The sequence below is a fragment of the Anolis carolinensis genome, chromosome 6 (genome assembly GCF_035594765.1).
Source record: "Anolis carolinensis isolate JA03-04 chromosome 6, rAnoCar3.1.pri, whole genome shotgun sequence".
Lineage (NCBI taxonomy): Eukaryota > Metazoa > Chordata > Lepidosauria > Squamata > Dactyloidae > Anolis > Anolis carolinensis.
The window spans coordinates 87,421,519-87,442,309 of NC_085846.1; positions in this window are offsets into that span (position 1 = coordinate 87,421,519).

The window sequence follows — 20,791 nt, forward strand, 5'->3', positions numbered from 1 at the left end:
CACTGCCACAAAGTCATGAGCCTTATTTTCAGTTAAAAAATTAAAGCCTTAAAGATTGGGAGCAGGTAATAGTCTCAGTCATCAAAAGTTAATAGCCTCAGCAAAGCATTTGGTGTCCTAGTTATGAAGCTAATGAAAAGCAGGGTGACATTAGTATCATCTTTTGAGCCAAGAAACCAAGGAGTGAAAGGAGAAGAGATATTCCACCATCACAGTCATATGATAGAAAAGAATTAAAAGCATTTTAATGGCTGGGCAGGTGTTCAAATGTTGTCTAGCAGCATGGTCACTTCCACTACATCCCACATCCCACACTTGTCCTACCTATAGTGGTCATTATACTTTGGAAAATTCACATGGCTCTATTTGCCTGATGGTTGTGTGGAAGGCTTACTCTCAGGGACATTTATTTTCCTACAGACTCTGCAGAAAATCTGGTACCAGGAGATGGCATAGATATTTTTCAGCATCTCTAATGTCGACTACAGGGATAGAAAGTACTTTTTAAAAGTTCAAAAATGGTAGAAAACTATGTTTCTCAAGTGTCAGGAACACAGATAAGAAGACACTCAGACTGATGAAAATGTTTGTAGTTTGGGATTTGTTTTTCACAAAGTTTGTGAAGTGTTTTCTGTGCAGAAAGCAATACTTCATATGCAAAAAATATTTTGGACTGAAATATTATTTATTATGTTGGTTTACAAACTTTATTGTGATAGGGTTGTTGTATGTCTTTCGGGCTGTGTGGCCATGTTCCAGAAGCATTCTCTCCTGACGTTTCGCCCACATCTATGGCAGGCATCCTCAGAGGTTGTGAGGTATGTATATTTTAAACTATGTTGATTGGCCTTGTCCCCATGTAAGCCACCCCGAGTCCCTTCGGGGAGATGGAGGCGGGATACAAATATAAAGTTATGATTATTATATTATTATTTTATGTGCAGAAAATGCTGTAATTGAAGATTTAATCTGAACAAAAATCACATGGGTTTATATGTAAATATTATTTGCTGTGTAGAAAATGCTGCTTTCTTGGCAAGCCCCCCACATATTGTATAAAACTACCTCACAGTTCCCCTCAACATTAGTGTCTCCCAAATGATAAATTAGCTCCTAATAAATGGAGTTCAGAGATGATACACCACACAATCTTGTGCCTGTATACACAGATGCAAATTTCACAATGTTAAGTGGATCTTGTGTGTGTGTATGTGTGTGTGTTGACTGCTGACTCCTGAGAACCTGATGGATTTTTGTTGGGTTTGCTTAGATAAGGAATACTCAGAGGTGGCTTTGCCAATCCTTCCACTAAAATATAGATTACAATACCTCATATTCATTGGCAATTCTAAGCAAGGCTGACCCTGCTAAGCTTCCAAAATGATAGAACGTGGTTCCTTTGGGGTATTTAGGCTCAACAGTGCTCACTTTTGGGTAAATGTGAGTTAGACTATAGCTGTGGTCACAAACAGAGTGTAAACACAGATGTATAATGATACAGCAAAACCACATTTCTAATTTGAGTTTTTTTTCTTAGAGCACTGTCTACAAACACTGCAATGTTGTGAAGTCTCCCCACATCCCCCAGTAGAACAGATATGATTCTCACAATGAGTTCTTTGTCTTGAATGTCTCTTTGATCTTTGTATTCCACATAGTGCAAGTCTGAATGTTGAACTGTAACATAAAACATATTTCTTAAGGAAACCTAACTTTTTTCCTGCAGGACTGTGCCAGAATTCCTATCACTGTGGGTTGTGATCTTGTATCATAAATTAAAGGCAGGGCTGGACCTTGTCAAGTTCTGGGTAGAACTCCAAGGAAAATACAGATGCTGTGCAAATTAAGCAAAAAGACCACCTACTGAGCTAGTGTTGATTTCTCACTTTGAGTTAAGTTGCACACTCCTAGTACAAGTGCCAGTCTTCTGGGGTTTCAAAATCAGCACCCAGTTTACAACTGTCCACTAACAATCATTGATACTTTGGCAAAAAATACAGAACCTGAAAAATTATAACAACCTTTCAGTTAAAATCCCATATATGTTTACATGTGTTATGAACTTTCAAGTTATTTCTGATGTATGATGACCTTAAGGTAACCTTATCATGGGTTTTTCATGGGCAGATTTTATTCAGATTTCCATGGATTTCCTCTTAGGCTGAGGAATTGTGACTTGACCAAGGTCACCCAGTGGGTTTCTATGGCTGAGCCAGAACCGATTCTCTTGAATTGTTAGTCTAGTGTTTAAACCATAATACCATGCTGGCCCTCTTAATATACAAATGGTTATGCATACATGTTTATATATATCATACACCTTAATCAATTCAGTGGAGCTTCTTCTAGAACAGTGTAAGTCTCCAGCCTATGGGAATTATGTCCTAATTACTAGCCAAACTTCATTAAAGGATTAATCAGATATTGTACTTTCAGCTGCTTGCGTCTGAATTAATGGCTACTCCTTCTTTAAGAAGAAATGCATATGGTGAATTAATAAAATGAAGTAGCAACAGCAACAAATCAATACGCACAGGACTGTGCCACATATAAAATTTCACAGGTATGTGTGTATTTTACCACTGTACTTTTGTGTGTGCCTGTTCTGTGATTACATTACTGCCATTGTATTTTTTTTTGTTATGTGCACTGATCCTCAGATATATTAAAGGTCGGAAGCAAAGAAAGATATTAAGAGTGCAGTAGCCCAGGAAATATAACATGACAACAAGCAATAGTTGCATTTTTGGGGGTCCCTGTGATGGATAAATGTATGCATTTGATTATAAAACAAAGGTAGGAGGACAAACTCTCAAGACCTGAATGTTATAATGGCAAATAAACTACTACTTTTTGTTGCACATCAGAGTAGAGATTAAAAAGAACTTTATAAAGTATTTATGAGGTTTTGATTTACCACCATTCTTTTCTTTAGTTCTTTGCATCTCTGCACAGTATCATAATGCTAGATCATATATTTTAACAATAGTGCACCAGATATACTGTAATGATTTGGCACCCTGCCTTTTGGAATAAAAGTTAAAGCTAGCCAAATAAATCATTCCCTTACATGATTGCACTGAAGCCATGATTGCACTGTAAACTTTGGATAAATCTGTTATATGACGGAAAGCAAATTGTAAAAGGAAGGCTGGATATGGGGAATGGAGGAGGATCCTGGAAATCACCAGCACGACATTATGATCGCGACAGTTCAAGATTTTTCAATAAAAGATTTCTTCATTTATCAGTTTAAGGACTATACTAGACAAGACATAGATAATACAATTAAAATTTAGTGAGTTTTCAGAAAAAGTGTATTATAGATGTGCCTTTTCAATCTAGGTTAAGACCTTGATGGGAAGGAGGATGGGGTAAATTTTCATTATTTTCTTCCAATGCAAATGATTTCTTCTTCTTCTTAGAGGCCCAAGTCAGAATGAGTCAGGAAGACAAAGGGTTAAAGCCAATTGAGGTCTCAGTCCAGATCAGGGACCCGTGCTTACTATTTTCTTTACCCAAATCCAACTTGTAATGGTGTGAATGTAGTCTTGTAGGGTTTGACCCTAATCTGTCATCCTGGTCATGAAACCTGAGAGTTCTTGAGCCAAAAGAATTAGCAGCAACAACTATTCCTTGTGTCTACTCCTGATGTATGGAGGATAAATACAGACTGAGTGGGTTTTGATCAGAAATGGAGGGAAGCAGCTGACCAAGCATATGTGCCTTTCAGATGAAAGTAGACATGACAGCCGCAGACCTGTGTGCCACAGACGGGTCACCACGAAATCCCTATAAAATGAGAGGCAATTTAAAATTCATTTGGGAAGTGTTGTTGAGCTTTCCATCGATTGGTATTTATTTCCTCCACAATGACCTCTCCTGAGCTGTCCTTGATCTAAGATTTATTTTAAGTCTTCAGAGGAATCTTTAAATATTTGCATGATGCGAATCTAGAGTGGAATTGTCTGCATTTACTCTGGAATAATAAGAATATAGAAAATATGATGCACATTACATTACTTTAGTTCCAAATTTCGGTAAAACTCAGATTTATGTGTTTCAAGATTATTAAGAATTGGGTGGACATTTGATAGTCTTTTGTTATTTATTATTTTTTCCTTAAATTGTGGGTGTTTGATTGTTAGGGATGAAATATTTCACATAGTTGGCACTTTGCTAATTTGTGCTTCATTACTGACAGGTCCCTATGACGGATGGAGATACTAAAATTTCTTCTACTTATTGTTTTAGTTGCTGGGATGCTGACTCCACAAGATAAGGCAAACTGTGTTTACACTATGAGATTTATCTTCACTAGCCAGAAAGCTACATCTTCCCTTATGTATGGGGAAAGCGATGAATGGATAGAGAAATAGGAAAAGAAACTCCCGCATAATTATGGATACATGAAAAGAATTCTGCTGGATCAAACTAAAAATCATTCATGCCCTGTGTATGTTCTTCATACTATATACAAAGCTTTGGAAAGCTACTTTTTGGTGATGTTTTCTGAACCCTTCTGGAAGTTGTAGTCAAAAAATGTAACTGACTTGAGTTCTCCACTACGACTTTTCTTCATCCATCCTTAACAGTAAGTGGCCCGTTTTAAAGTAAAGCTCTTTATGGCTTACGTTTTGTCCTCTTCATGTTCTCCTCAGCCTATGTATGCTGCACAATTGTACTGCTCTTCTTCCTTACCACTTATTTCAAAACAGATCACTACGAGGAAAATCTATATATAATTGTTGTTTTAGAAGTTAATTCCAGTACCTTTTGAAGCTGTTTACTTTTTTGAGGGAAGTGTAAAAATAGTTAATTCTTTTCAACTATGTGAAAAGTAGTATTATGAACCTATGGGTAATTCATATTGAAGATACAAAGCTGCTGACACAGTGGTTCAACAAATGTTTCTCCTAAATCTTATCTCCATCTCCTTTGTAGTGTTAACTAGTATTCAATGCTAATTGAATACTTTGGGGTCTTTAAAATGTATCTAGGAAACTCCAAGGAGCTATCATTACCTGTCCTTTGAACTGAAAAGCATAACACTGGCTTAAAGTAGAACTATTAAAAAGGAATCCAGTTTTTTTTTTTTTTATCGTGTCAGGGGCAAATTGAGAATATACTGCAATTCGCTTCTGATGTGAGAGAGAATCAGCCGTCTACAGAAACGTTGCCCAAGGGACTCCTGGATGTGTTACCATCCTGTGGGAGGCTTCTCTCATGCCCCTGCATGGAAGCTGGAACTGACAGATGAAAGTTCACCCCGTCTTACTAATTTGAGCCATGGATTCGAACCACCGACCCTCAGATCTTCAGGTCTGCAGTTCAGCTGGCACAAGGGTTTAACCCATTGTGCCACTGCAGCTCTTCCCAGGAATCCAGTTACAAGATGATGTTTTCTGAACCAGAACTTATAAAGACAGCCAATCACAGCAGCTGAAATTATTAAGATCTTGAGAGCTGATTTCATAAGAGAAAAATCACATTTACAGCATGTAATGATAATGCTCATCAGGATAGCACAATGTCACAATAAATCTTTGAAATCTAGCTTCAAGGAAGAGTGGTGGGTTATAAATAAATTAATATAATATAATAATGGTTATGCTAGAAAAGGTCTTGTGAGTCAGGTTTGAAAAATAACTCCCACAGAAGAAAAAATCCAAGTTGACAGGTGAACACATCAGGAGATATCTCCTAATACAGAATCTCAGCTGGGACCCATGGCTGGTGACTATGGCTATGCTCTTTGCTGGATGATTGCTCTCCAATCTCATTTAAGGAATTTTTGAGAACCCAAAGTGGAAATGTGGAAGTGTCCCCATCCTTCCCAGGAACTGAGGTTCCTGTTAGTTGTATAATGTTTTCATATAATGCTATTTCTCCCTGAAGCCTTGAAATGAGCATTACATAATAAAATTAAATATTCAGGTTTGTAGTTCATAACTATCTGGTTTTAAATCAATTTCCAAAGTTCAGGTCTTAGGTCTAGCCAGTACTTTTAGAAAACTTCCAAATTCCTAAACCAGGATGAAACTGAATACGTTGGTTATGGATTTCGTGGTTTGTAGTTTTAAATAGTAATATTATCATACTTAGGCTTTAGTTTGTGGGAAGAGTTTATCAAGAATTAGATACAGAATGCAACACTTAGGAGTCTGAGAGAATTGATGAACACATATATATTACCTGCTGCTGAAGCACAAGCACTGGATACCAGTTTGCTACCAACCCATGTTCCAGGTCTTGTTTTTGAATAACCCGTGATCAGGCTGCTGTGAGGATTGTCTTACTCAGTCCATAGACCTACCAAAAGCTAGAAGTAGATCCTGCTGGTTTCTCTGTAATCTTCAGATTGCCATCTGGTGGTGACCTGGAAGATGTATTTCTACAGAGTGGCCCCTATACAGTATTTTGGAAGGCCCTTTCCCTTGAAATACAGGATGTATCAACTGTGGCATGCTTTAGATGCCTATTAAAGTTCCACCTTATAAGTTTTAGTTTTTCCAAATTGACTATGGTGTCCAGCTTGAGAACTATGTTTTATGCCTTTGTTTTAATCGACGGTTGATGCATTCATGAATATTTATGTAATTTTTTATGTTTATGCTTGTGTTTTTTTAATGTTTTTGTTTGTATTTTTCTTGTACACCACAAGATATTACTAAATATAATATGGAAAACATATTAGGTGGTGATGATGGTAATGATACTGGTAGTAGTTGATTATGTTGATGGTTATGATTATTACCAGGTGCCCCTTGTATTATGAACAAAGAGACTTCTCCTGCATTGACATCTCCTTCTCAATAGAAGTGGTACGTAAGGAGGCTTAGAAGATACCTTGTGATAGTCCATTATGGAAACTCCTCAAGATGTTGGCCTCCACACCTGGTAGAGAAGAAGAAAACAACACAATTATATTGACATTCACAACTTACAAATTATCTACAGGTTATGATGAACCTGTATTACAGGTATTAGCAATAGGTTGTGATGAATTAGAATTTCATGTGGAATGAGGAAGGTAAAATCATACTCTGATTTCCTGGGGTTAAAAATTACAATAATATGAATGTCTGCCAACAGTGCTCATACATTAAGCCAACAAAAGACATTTTATCACATAAAAGTCAAAACAAGATGATGCTACTTCTCTGTTCCATATATAGGTAAAGCTAAAGGTTTCCTCTGACGTTAAGTCCAGTCGTGACCGACTCTGAGGGTTGGTGCTCACCTCCATTTCTAAGCCAAAGAGCTGGTGTTGTCCATAGACACCTTCAAGGTTATGTGGCCAACATGACTGCATAGAGCGACGTTACCTTCCCGCCGGAGCGGTACCTATTGATCTACTCACATTTGCATGTTTTCGAACTGCTAGGTTGGCAGGAGCTGGGGCTAACAGTAGGCGAGCTCATTCCGCTCCCAGGATTTGAACCTGGGACCTTTTGGTCCGCAAGTTCAGCAGCTCAGCGCTTTAACACACTGTGCCACCAGGGGCCCTCTGTTCCATATATAACACCTAACTAAAATGATATTTGGAAGCCCAAATAGCGAGTTTAACCTCTGAGCTGCTGAACTTGCTGACCAAAAGATCGGCAGTTCCAATCCGGGGTGTGGGGTGAGCTCCTGCTGTTAGCCCCAGCTTCTGCCAACCTAGCAGTTCGAAAACCTAAAAATGTGAGTAGATAAACAGGTACCACTCCAGCGGGAAGGTTACAGCACTCCATGCAGTCATGCTGGCCACATGACCTTGGAGGTGTCTACGGACAACGCCAGCTCTTCGGCTTAGAAATGGAGATGAGCACCAACCCGCAGAGTCGGACATGACTAGACTTAATGTCAGGGGAAACCTTTAGCTTTAGCTTTAAAACATATTTAAAACCTATTTTTACATAGGTGAAGGTATGCACCTGGGGGTCCAGGCTAATTTAAAGTTGTGACACAAACAAAAATTTGTCTTGAAAAAGGCAGAAGAATCTGGGGTTCAAGTGGAAAATGAGCAGGGGGAATATAAGGCATTGCTTTCCAAACATGAATTCTCACTCTAAAGGGTTTTTGCTTCAGATACAAAAACTGCTGTGTCTTAACACTTCAATTGAACATTTAGAAATACAATTTAAGCATCCAAAGAAAAGAGGCTGACAAAGTTACTAGGGCATTGAGAACACTGCAAATGGAAGAATCCCAAGTGTGGATAGGTTTCAATGTCTTATTATCTAACAATGTTAGGCATACGGGGACTGAAGGAATATTTCATATCAGTCATATAGGGGGTAAGGGAAGGATGGCTTAATTTTCGTCATTGTAGATACACTCCTGGAGATAAGCTAACACTGTTAGAATCCTCCCAATATTAGTTACCAGAAGTAGTTAATGATAGACTCAGCTCTGAGATCCATCAATATTTTGAATCAGGAAAGAATTCTTAGAAAACAGCAGAGTGTTTTTAACACTCTCTCAAACACATATCAACAAAGCCCTCACAAAAACGGATGCAGCTACAAATTCATTCTGCACATCTACAGTGCAAATGCTTTTTCCATTTGATACCAGTAATTGCTCTTTAAAATTAGTTTCCAAGGCATTTTCCTAAAATTGATGTGACATGAACATCATATACATGTGTAATATGTGTAATACTAAAGCAAACTAATGATTAAAAAATGTGAGTTATCTGGAAAAAATCCATTTTTCTGTAATACATTATCATTGTGACTAGTGGAATAGGCCAAGGTGTTTTATGATATCATGCAGTTGCAGCACAGATTGGCATGAAGCCCAATCAACTAGTTGCTCCTTTCCGGTGTATGTCTACATCAGACTTTGACTAAAATGCCCACTAGAGACTTGGATAACTGCACAAATACTTTTTGCAAGTAGTGAGTGTTAATATAATTGTAAAAGTGTGTTGTTTTCTTCTTCTCTATCAGCCTGTCCTGTAAAATGTAAATGATGTGGGGGCCAACACCTTGAGGAATTTCCAAAATGGACTATAATAAATCTTTCTCCATGTTTACCAAAATGCTAAGCAGTACAATGTGGAATTTTGAAATATTTAACACATTAGCTCACACTAAACGCAGTAGTACAGTATTCACCAGAGTATAAATAGTATGAAAATTACTTTAATATCAGTGATTACCTCAATTGTAGACCCATGCCAATCAATTTATTTTCCACTTTGCAAAATACTTGAGGGTGAAACCACGAATTATAGTTTTCAGAAGAATTAAATGGCTCTCTTCTGGAAGATAGGGTGGTCTAGAAATAAAGATGATGCTAATGATGATGATGATGATTATTATTATTATTATTATTATTACTATTATTATTACTACGTGGCATTTTATGCATTTTAATATGTCAAGATTCTTATATCATGACCTTGTCCAGCAATATGGGCTCAGTGACTATTCCATGAAGTGCCTGCCAACTGACAAGGAGTTCCTCTGCCTTGTATGGAATAAGATTCAATTTTGCCTTCATCTACTCCAGTGGTTCTCAACATATGGATACCCAGATGTTTTGGCCTTCAACTCCCAGAAATCCTAACAGCTGGTAAATTGGCTGGGATTTCTGGGAGTTGCAGGCCAAAACACTTGGGGATCCACACATTGAGAACCACTGATCTAATCCTTTACTGATGGCAGACACTGGTTTAAAATTACAATAACTTCCTTGCAGTTATGAGAATGAGAGAAACAGAGTTGTGTGTCATTCCTCCAAGTGATTTAAGATAGATGCTAAATAGCAAAGGAACAGAACTCTGAGTTACATAACAAGACAAATGATCAAGAAGGTGCATAGCAATTTTCCAACGCTACTTTCTTGCACCCCCAGAAAGACATTAAATTTTATATCAATTGTTTCATAAAGCATGCATGTTTGTGTATGTATTAGGGTTAAAAGAGCCCCCAACACAAATGAAATCTGAAAGATAATGTCTGATGAATTTATATTTCACTTCTGAATTCAAATGAATTACTTCACATATATGTCTTAGAAATATATATTTGGTTAATTTATTTAAAACTGACATTTCCAAATCCAGGATATCTGAAAGTCTGTATCTCCCTATGAGTCTGCCAGGCTCTCAGTTCTTTAGCGGAGTCCCTTTTCTTGTTCCCTTACTTGCTTAGCATGGCTTGGGGGTAACACAGAAGAGACTCCCAGTGGTTGCCCCAAGATTTTGCAATGCATTCCTTAGAAAGTTGGCAAAGGATCCAACAGCCTTTTAAGGAATTAATTGTGAAGTCTTTTAATGGTGTGCTACTTTACTGTGTGTGGTTCTGTTCATTTTCTCTTTCACAATTAAATTAATTTGTTTAAAAGGTTCTAATTCAATTGTTTTTTGTTCATATGTATTTTAATAACTGTTCAACTGTATTTTAATAACATTTCATTGTTTTTAATCTCCATTTTTGCAACTGTTTTTAATTTTAATTTTTTAATTTTTTAGTCTGTCTTGAATCTTTTCCCAGAGTGCTTTGTACTCCAAAGCCTTCAGAGAAGTTAGGGAACCAGCAATACAATAAATCCCCCAGTTGTTGAGATCTGTTCAAATATATTGGTATAAATCAGGGATGATTCACATGAAAAATTAATGTGGAACTCCCTCTAGTTTTGAAAATCAAAATTGAATTGAAGTGTGTGCAAAGTATAGGGACCTTGCCAAAAGGCCCATGGATTCGCCATGCATCGTGGTAAATCTGTGGGGTCCCAGTGGGTGGCATGGAGAACCTGTTGCTCTATGCCCCGCATCACCCAACTTACCTCTGCCCCCATCCCACAGAGAGAAGTGTCACCGTCTGACTTCTCCCCATTAATCCAAAGGTAACACAAGTCCCCTGTGTTGTGGCAGTGGTGTATGCCACTTGCTCTTCCCTTTCATCATAAAGCCTGACCAGAAATCGCTGTGCATCATGCAATGGGGTCCATGGCAAAAGCGGAGAGCAAGCAGCATATAATGGGAAAATCAGTCTATCTGATAAGTTTATAAGATTGATGGCCATCTTCATGGAACTACAATAAATTACCTCAGTAAAGTATCTTTCTGAGGTTCGGAAAATCACTTGGCTTTGTGGAAATACATTCTAAAAATAATTGTGTGCATATCCAAGGTTAGTCCCAAGAAGACGGTACCAGAAAAGGGATGGAAACTTTGTTTATTTAATGTCCTCCAACATTTTTCTGGTGCTGCCACCTTTGTCCCAGGAACACATTTTTCTTTAGAGATATAGTAATTTGGTGGAAAGCTACAAACAGTCTTCATGGAGGAATTAAGAGTGGCAACCATTATCTAGTTTTTCTTTGTCAATGAATTTGAAGCCAGGGTATTCCAAATTTCTCCAGATATTTTAGGGGTATTTGGAAGTATTTGTGGCTCTGCTTAAGGAAAAGCAAGTTTCTCTGAGTTTCATCAAGTCAAACATGGACATATTTCATTGTTTCACTTCCTGCAATAAAACTAAGTAAGAGATTTTATACACAGTAATACCAAGGAAAGAATTACTGTTTTTTGAAATGACAGCTGACAGCTACAATCAGGGACTGATACAACTTTCTTTAATAATTTATAAGACATATTGATTAAAAGACAAAACGTACCACCATTTAGTGTACAGAATCAACATTTGCAATTACTACAGTTTACCAGAATGGGAAAGACCCCCAAATATAGTTATTGGAACTATGCATTCTCAAATGTATGTTCTCAATTCTCAGAGGAAAAACAAAAATGTTACCTATGATACCAGGAATGTTTCACTGTATTTTCAATTATTGGATTAAAAGTAAATCAATGAAAGAGGGGAGGATTACTTAAATGTTGTCTCCAGGAGGCAACTTCCAATAGACTCTTTATAACATGGGTAACACAGCATCAAAAGACTGAATGATTAATTCAGTTTTACGGCTTTTCTCAAGCTTATATCCCAGACCAGCAGAAGCTAAAGTGGGCTTTCAAAATAGGCTAAAAGACATTTTGGCACAGTTTGACTTATCCTTGTCTCAGAGGTTAAAGCAGCTTCTTGGAACTATATGATTATATTCAACTACTATTATGGAAGCAATTTAAATGTTTACTATTTGGAAGCCTTTGTCTTTTCTTCTAACATAACTGTTGGACTTTGCCATTGCTGTCAGTTTTTTAAGTACATAAAACCAACATAATACATATTAGTATTTTATCAGAATAAAATCTGTATTAATAATGAAATAACTGGGAAAGAGAAGAAAGAAAATTAAAACAATTTGGTAGGATTCAGCAGTCTCAAGAAAAGTATAATTTTAGCAGACAGGAATATAGTAGTAGGGTTTTTTTTAGTTTTTTTTTTTAACATTGCTCAGGTTCTGAGTCCCAGGATGTATCCTGGCAATAATCAGATAAAGAGTTGTTTTCTTTCATGGAGCAATATTCACTGGCTAAGTTTGTCAAACATCTTGTATCAAGGGTCAAATTTATCACCTCAGGAAGGGAAGAGACAGTTTGACCAAGTATTGGTTTGGTTAATCTCCAAAACCCAAAGAGATCAGAGAAACACAAGCAGGAGAAGGTAGTGAACCATTTCCTTTACAATGCAAGAAAGACTGATATTCACAGCACCTACTTTTAACCTCTGCTACAACAACAAAGATACAGAAATTCAGATTGATTTTTTTTTTACGGCTAGCATTCTACTATGGTAGCAGATGTGGGCAAAGTGGGGCCTGGCAAATGTTGCTGGACTGCAGCTCCCATCAGCTTTAGCCAGCATAGGCAGTGATGAGGTTTATGAAATTGCAGTCAATCAACATCTGGAAGACTGTACTTTGTTCCAAGGTGCTATTAGGGCTTCAGATACACAAACAAATAATGTCTGCATTACAGTTCAGAAGAACTAAACTAAACTAAACAGAGCAATCCTGCAAGCCATTTGGGAAGGGCAGAACGTCCACTGAAGTTTCCTTGGGTTCTAGTAGGATCTGGAGAAGGAGCTTCCTAATGTCACAAAAAGTAGGAAATGAGAGTGCAAATACATTAATGTGTGCCACAGCTAGTCTTAATTCCAGTACCAAATGCAATTACAAGTGTCAGTTTTCATGTCAATGGGACAGTCTAACTTCAAAAGAGCTAGACAGAGTGCTGTACACTATCCCCCATTAGGTTTTGACATCTTGGAAAGTTTATATAAAGTTTGAATAAACCCTACTGTGGACTAACCATTCCACAGTCATGGAAGCCACCCATCACCACTGACAGTAAGGACTGAGTTAGGTCCCTCGAATATTAATTGAAGTTATGTCTGAAACCTTGGATAGCTACTGCTAGCCAAAATAATGGAATGGGTGGACCAATAGCCTAGCTCAGTACTATAAAGCAGTTTCCCACTTTCCTATATCCAAGGGTGGCCAATGAATTAATTGCCACTGGGAGCAATGAACGAACTAAGTTCTATGGCTGTTCCTTCTGCAGCTGCTCTGGGATGTATTGGAGTCATCCAGGTTTTTGGCTCTATTCCTTATAGAGATTTGACACTGGGAGAACTCCCATACAATCTAAGCAGCTGCAGGAGGAGAGGCCATAAAATTAAGAATGGACTCATTGTGTCTGTGGGAATGGATCCACAAAATTCTCCTGCCAGGGTCTATATCAGACCAGCAGTTTCAGTCAAAGAGAATGAGATGTCACCAAAAAAGCATACATTTCCACATTGGTAATTTAGAACGAAGACTGCACTTTGTTCCAACCAAACAGTAGAAATAAGAGAAACAAGAGAAGTAAAGGTTAACATTAATGCAGAAGCCATGCTGGAAACAGATAAATGGGACAGATTTGAAAAGTACCTAAAGAAAAGTGAGCTTTTAAGTATTGGGTTGAAAACAAAATCCTTTTGTGCGTAAATCTCACCTTTGTCACATAAATCAGGGAAAGGGATAAGGCTTTCTTGCAAGCATTATTTTGATAAATTACATTAAGACTGGACTGTTCTACCTAGCAAAAAGCAAAAGACTCTTTATATTGCAAGTTAAATTTGGCTTTTGGGGGCAGAGGAAATGATGAAAGTGAAAAGTCAAAATCCTTGAAGACAGGAAGGATAATGGTTAATAAATTATCCTAATATTTTTTTTTTTAAAAAAAGAAACCTGGAAACACTCCAAGTGTTCAGCACAGTACAAGTTGGTATAATTAAAACCTGTGCTTGTAAATGACATGAATATATGAGCAGTGGGTATATCACCAAATATTTGTGTCATTTGTCATATGAAGATCCTTGCCTCCTTAAACGAAGTTTGGAACAGATTTTTAAGATTCAGAGCAATCCTGCAAGATAAATTAAGATGAGAAATAGTGAGTTAACAGAAGACATCTAATAGAGTAAAAATAATATAAACCTAAAGATTGAAATTTTACCTGACTAGTTGTCTTCATGCCATATCACGACAGATTGTATTTCCAAATTATAATTTTCTTCTTCTGAGTATTATTTTCTAAACTATCAAATTTAGAAATATTATATTCTGGAGAGAGAAAAAACTACAGCAGGATATCTAACTAAAACTATGTGTAAAATCCTTGTATGAAGATGACTTTCTCAGTGTCTGCACCATGTTCTGAAACCCCATTCCAAGGAAATGTTGTTGTCTATTAATCAAACCTTTATTTTTATGTACACCTCATTCCAGAGGAATGTAATATTCAAGACTCATTACCTATCATTTAAAGTCCTTTCATATTGAGAAGGAGGGTAATTTTAGAAAGGTTTGTACAGACTGTGGATATTGAAGTAGGTTATTTCTTTGCATGACTAAAAAGTAACAAACATTTTTAAAATTGTGTGTGTGTATATACACACACACACACACACACACACACACACACACACAATTTTGAACTTCAAAGTTTTGACTGTACTAGAAACTGCAGTAAGCTTTTTTTTTAAGGCACTCTGGTGTTTTTAATATTAGCAATGATATTTTCATGTAGTCTAGTAATTTCAATTTGTTTTTTTTTCTTTGAAAAAATACAGAATATTAATGTTTTTCTTCATAAAATACAAGACACTGTTTTTTATCACCTCTGTTGTAACATGTTTCTCTTTCATGTGTTGTTTCTCGATGTTCTCTTTTAAATTGTAAACTCTTTGTGCTAGCTTTTCCAAGAATTTTGCACATTAATTTTTCTCTTACTTGCACACTCTTGTTCTTTCACCTCTGTCTCTGTTTGCACACATGTGTAATATTCAATTAATACAAATATGAGCATGGCTTTCATATAGTGTTTAATACCTTTCTTTGAACTTTGAATCCAAAGTTGACATACAACCCATGCAACTCATCCTAAAATAAAACCCCAGCTACTATCTCAGGAAGGTTGGCAGTTCACGCCTTGGTCGGGATGAGCTCCTGCTCACGTAGCAGTTTGAAAACAACAATGTAAGTAGGTAAATAGATACTGCTTTGGCAGGGAGGTAAAAGGCGCCCTGAAAAAACATGCTGGCAAAAATCTGACCAGGAAAGGCGTTCATGGATGACAGGCTCATCAGCGTGGAAAATGAAACATCAGCACTTCTCCATGACCGAGTCGAGAACAGCCGGATACCGGAGATGAAAAGAGGGAAGCCTTGCCTCTGTTTATGTACTGTCTGTCTTTGTTAATTGTATAACGGCATTGAATGTTTGCCATATATGTAATCCGCTTTGAGTCCCCTCGGGGAGATAGAGCAGAATATAAATAAAGTATATTATTATTATCATTTAACAAATATTGGCAAGTACATGCCATAAATGTGAATGTATACATGCTGGAAACAAGACAAAGAAATTTTTGTGCAAAGGAGTCTAAATGTTCACATGTGATATCTAGTAGTTAAACTGGCACTGTCTGCATTTGTTTTCTACATAATATTTTCCAGATTTACTAATACGTTTTATGAGTGGGGTGCTCATCTATTTATCATTAAATTCTAAATCTCAAAATTTTTAAAGTGCAAAACTGAAAATCAGTCTAACAAGCTGGGGAAAGACCAAAGATACAAAAGAAATCAGGAAGGAATTGGGGTCATACAAATAATGATGGCAGATTAAGACTGAAATCTAACTAATGCACCATTCCAGCTGGAGATGACTGCCAAAACTACAGAATAGTCTTGCAATGATGAACATTTTTTCTGTTTATAAAGTTGTGACTTCTGAGAAAAGAACAGTCTGCTGGATTGATGCCCATCTACACTGCGATATAATCCAGGATCTAAATCCAGGTTATCTGCTTTGAACTGAATTATATGGCAATGTAGAGATCCATGTAGATCCAACCAAAGAATCCCAAGAGCTTACATTGGAATCTTTATCCTAACACTTGAAATTTCAGGTTCAGGCAACAGTACAGGTTAAGCAGACATCTGAAATACTCTGAAATTCGAAATTGTCCACATGGGTGGTTAAAAAGGTGCTTCGCTTTCTGAAAATGTCAGTAAACCCAAAATGTTTCATGCAGACAATTATTAAAAATATTGTATCTAACTTCAGATGACGCATATAATGTTCATATGAAACAAAAATTGATTTCATGTTTAGACATGAGTCTCATTTCACAGATATTTCATTATGTATATGCAAGTATTCCAAAATACAACACACCCACACACAAACCCACTCAAAATCCAAAATATTTTTTGTCCCAAGCATTTTGGATAAAGGATATGCAACCTGTATCATTAAAACAAGATATTTGTTGCTAATATAAACACCTCCCATATAAATTGACAGATTGCATGAGATGGAAAACTGGGGTTTTTTTAAGCATGAAGAATTCACTTCTTCAATCATTTTAATAAGCTTGGAAAATATTTGTAACATTTCAAATGTAATTCAGTTAAGTCTTAAACACAATTCGCCTGAAGATGTTTTTTGCTGGCTGAATATTTATCACTAATAGGCAACCAGCCATGAAAAGAATCAGGATGCTGTGAGTGCTTTACCCTTTCCTTCCTTCCCTTCCCACCCATGACCTGAGAGCAATATTTTCCCCACAAAATTTGCCTGGCATAACTGGCCTTGACTATGGCATTACAGCCTCCTCCTATGTACATTTGTGCAGCCTGTGTTAATTCCATTGGGATGCGGCATGTCTTGCAATATGTTAGCAGATACTTAGAAATTCAGCTAGACTGAATTCTTAAGGCAGCAGAATTTCTTTGCGATGTACAAAGCGGATCTGAGAAGGTGTTGTTTGTCCTGAGAAAGGATAGGTTTTCAAGGCATGTGGTACAAAAAAACAAGGTGGCGAAGAATTTTCAATTCCAATCCACCCATTTCCGGATGTAAGAAGCTGAAGCGAATGCTCTTGTGTATTATGGCGCATGTGTGTAGCTGCGGAAGTAGTGTTAGGATGGAATTTATGGATGCTCAAAATTGTTTGCCAGGAAATGTTTACTAGCTATATACAATAAAAGCCCAAAAGCATGTCCCTACATTAAAATGGATAGAGTTTTATGCCTTTATATTTGGAATGAAGTTCAGAAAATATCAACAGAGGAAGCATTCACTTTAATATAAAACAAACAGGCTATGCCTGCCGGTGTTTATAGGACAGAGTTAGAAATGTCTGGTTAACTACACATGTTTTGCCCACATCTCTGGACCCATGCCACATTGCAAGTCAAATGTATGTCCTATTTTTAGAGCAAAATATTCTCATCATCAAGTCAAGGTATATTTTAAAGTAAAGAATCTAGTTACCACAGCTGCTGCATGATGCTTAATGAAAGAAATGCTTCATTTGAAAAGGCTGAATTTTTTTTTAAGTTTACTGAAATAGGAAAGGCATATTTAAGATAAAACAAAAAAATTGTTCCTTTCTTATGATAATTGTAAAATCATGGGACCATATGTCTGTGATGTTGAACTCTACATAGCACACTATATGATTATAATGATATAGGTATCAGTTTTGTACTGGATTACAGTTGCAGTATTACAGAGAATAGAGAAAATACCTCCTTTCAAAACTCTTTGTTGTTTAAATAAATGTTGTGATTTTCCTAGGTAATGACTTAGCTGCTTTTTCTTTAATTTTCACATTTACCAGGGTAATATATGTTCCCATTTCTACAAGAAAATAACACAAACTTCTTAATATTAAACCACTTTATACATTTTATTTCACTGAACAAGTAATGCACTATTTTATATGTGAGATATCATACCCTTGAAAGTCCTTTAATATTAAAAATGTTAAATGTTCATAATATGTATATATACAAATATTTATATTTATCTGAAATATGCTTTTCTTACCAAGTTCAACACAACATTTGGTCTTATTGAGTTGTGGGTGAAGATATAAACATTGTTCTTTGAATGTTAAAGTTTTTTATTAATAGGACTGGAGTGCAGACTGTCATACTAATGTAAAAAGGCATATATCTACAAGAACTCTTCTAATAATTTTGTATTTCAGATCAAATGATTCAGGGATTTTTTTTAAAAAAATAGACCAACTTTTCTTTATGCGGCATTTTAGTAAACCTGAGTTATACTGTGACCCTTTAATCTGAGGTAAACAAACACAGTTTGCAACTTTAAAATATAATATTTAAATATGGTTTGAAACACCCTCAGATCAGGATGATAGGAAATATATGTAGTTCTTTTTTAAAACAATCCCTTCACCCTCAAATCTTCTGTATTGTAGCTATGAAGATTATTCAAGAAAGCTACTTGGTGTAGTATGAAAATAAATGCTTAACACAACTGTATCCAGAAATAAAGAATAAATACAATTATCCCAAACACTGTGATATAATCTTTAAAGTTTTACATAAACAAATATTATCTAAACAATGTCATAGTGACAGGAAAATCCACACTATAAGGAAATTCTGGGTAGGTGAATGATTATATAATGGGTTTAAATCAGTTTTTAATAAAACAGTGTCATATTATAAACTTGATTATTTAATTTGAGCTGGAAATAACTAAATAGGACACTTTCTATTGCTTCTTAAAGATAAGAGAATTTAAAAATCTGTCTTTAAAAAATAATCAATTATTAACATATTCCACTGTGATTTTGCCAGAAATATTCGTATTTGGTGACTGGAACTGTGTTTAAGAACTAAAAATCTTGTGCATCATCATAATGGTTTTTTTGTTGGAAGATGTGTACCGTTTGCCACTGGTTTGCTTTACAGATGAATACATATTACTTTCCCTGGCTGAGAATGGCACATATGGCAACTTATTCCATTTGGTTGTGCTTTCTCAAAATTGCCATTTTGAAATAGTTAGAGGAATGGAAAAGTTTTTTGCTTGTGTTATTTTAGTTGCTCATATGGAAGTATTTCACTATCTATGACATAAAGTATAAAAATCCACAGATGTATAGACATAACTGCAATTAAAATATGAGAGCAGTAACACCCAAGAACAGTACCCTTCAGCAATACATTGAAACACTGCATGCCACATGTGGGCCTTAAGAGGGATCTTTTTTTAGTCTTTTTTTACATACCTAAAAGTTGCCAATCAAGGCAAATGTTCAGCGAACACACAGGGAAGGAGCAGTTGTTGCCTATTATAAGGGCATCAAAGCTATTTGCTTCAGGGATTATAAACTGAATAAAACTGATGTTTCCAAACTGTAGAGTGTGTGTGTTTGTGTGTGCAGCTTTAAGTCCAGTCTTGGCAGGAGGCACATGGTATATCAGCAGAATAAGGATGTATTCACAGTTGAAAACTGGCCAGTGTAGTATGGATTGAGATCTTTCTAAATTGAGTGTTAGTCGTATAATAATACTTTTTAAATTGCCTTAGTGCAATTTCACTCATCCTGAAATCACAATGCACAAGTAAATTGATCCTTTATACATATGCATTTGTTTTGTTTTGTTTTTTTTGTCAATTGTCACACAGATTATTGCTGACCAAATTTTCAGAGGGCAATACTAATTCTGTCTGCCTAAATACCCTAAATGTACCAGATCTTGTCTAGTCTCGGAAGTGAAGAATGGTTAGTACTTGAATGGGAAACTACTAATGAAGACCAGTTACTGTAGGCTATATGTTCAAGGAAGAAACTGGCAAAACTACCTCTGAGCATTGCTCACCCAAGAAAGCCCTGTGAAATCCATAGTGTCACCTTAACATGACATACAACGAAAAGGTAGACATGCATAACAATAATTCTACATTGCTTAATTTCAGGCATCCTTCCCCTGATGCCTTTTATTGTTTTAGACTGCAACTCCCATAATGATTTACTATTGGCCACACTATTGGCCTCATGCTCAGAGGAAGAACTGTTTAAAGCTACAGACAATGCAGTTGCTGTTGCCTGTTTTTGGTCTAAAAACTATTTAGCTGCTTGCAATTCCTTTATTTTATCAGTTTTAAAGTTATTTTATGCAATGCTTTTGACACGAAATAAATAAATAAAATTGGCCACACTGACTACATTTTATGAGAATTCCAGATTACCAATTTTGAAGGAAAATGGGTTGCAGATGACTGCAGCAGAGGCCTGGCAATGGATAGCAATTATGATGCCACAAATAGCATAAGTATACTAGCCACAATGGCAGGACACTTCAGCTAGTGTCATTACTGAGTACACAGAGCCACCAAGGTGGTAAAATGGTGTTCCCTAGAGTTTACATTTTGGGATCTCAGAACAGGGAAAGCAATTTCTTTGTAGCTTGCCTAAATCACAAACGCAGGATCTGTAGATTGTAAATATTGGTGGTAACTAACAGAAGAAGATACTTTATTTCAAAACATCAAAAGTTATTACCAGGTGAGGGAC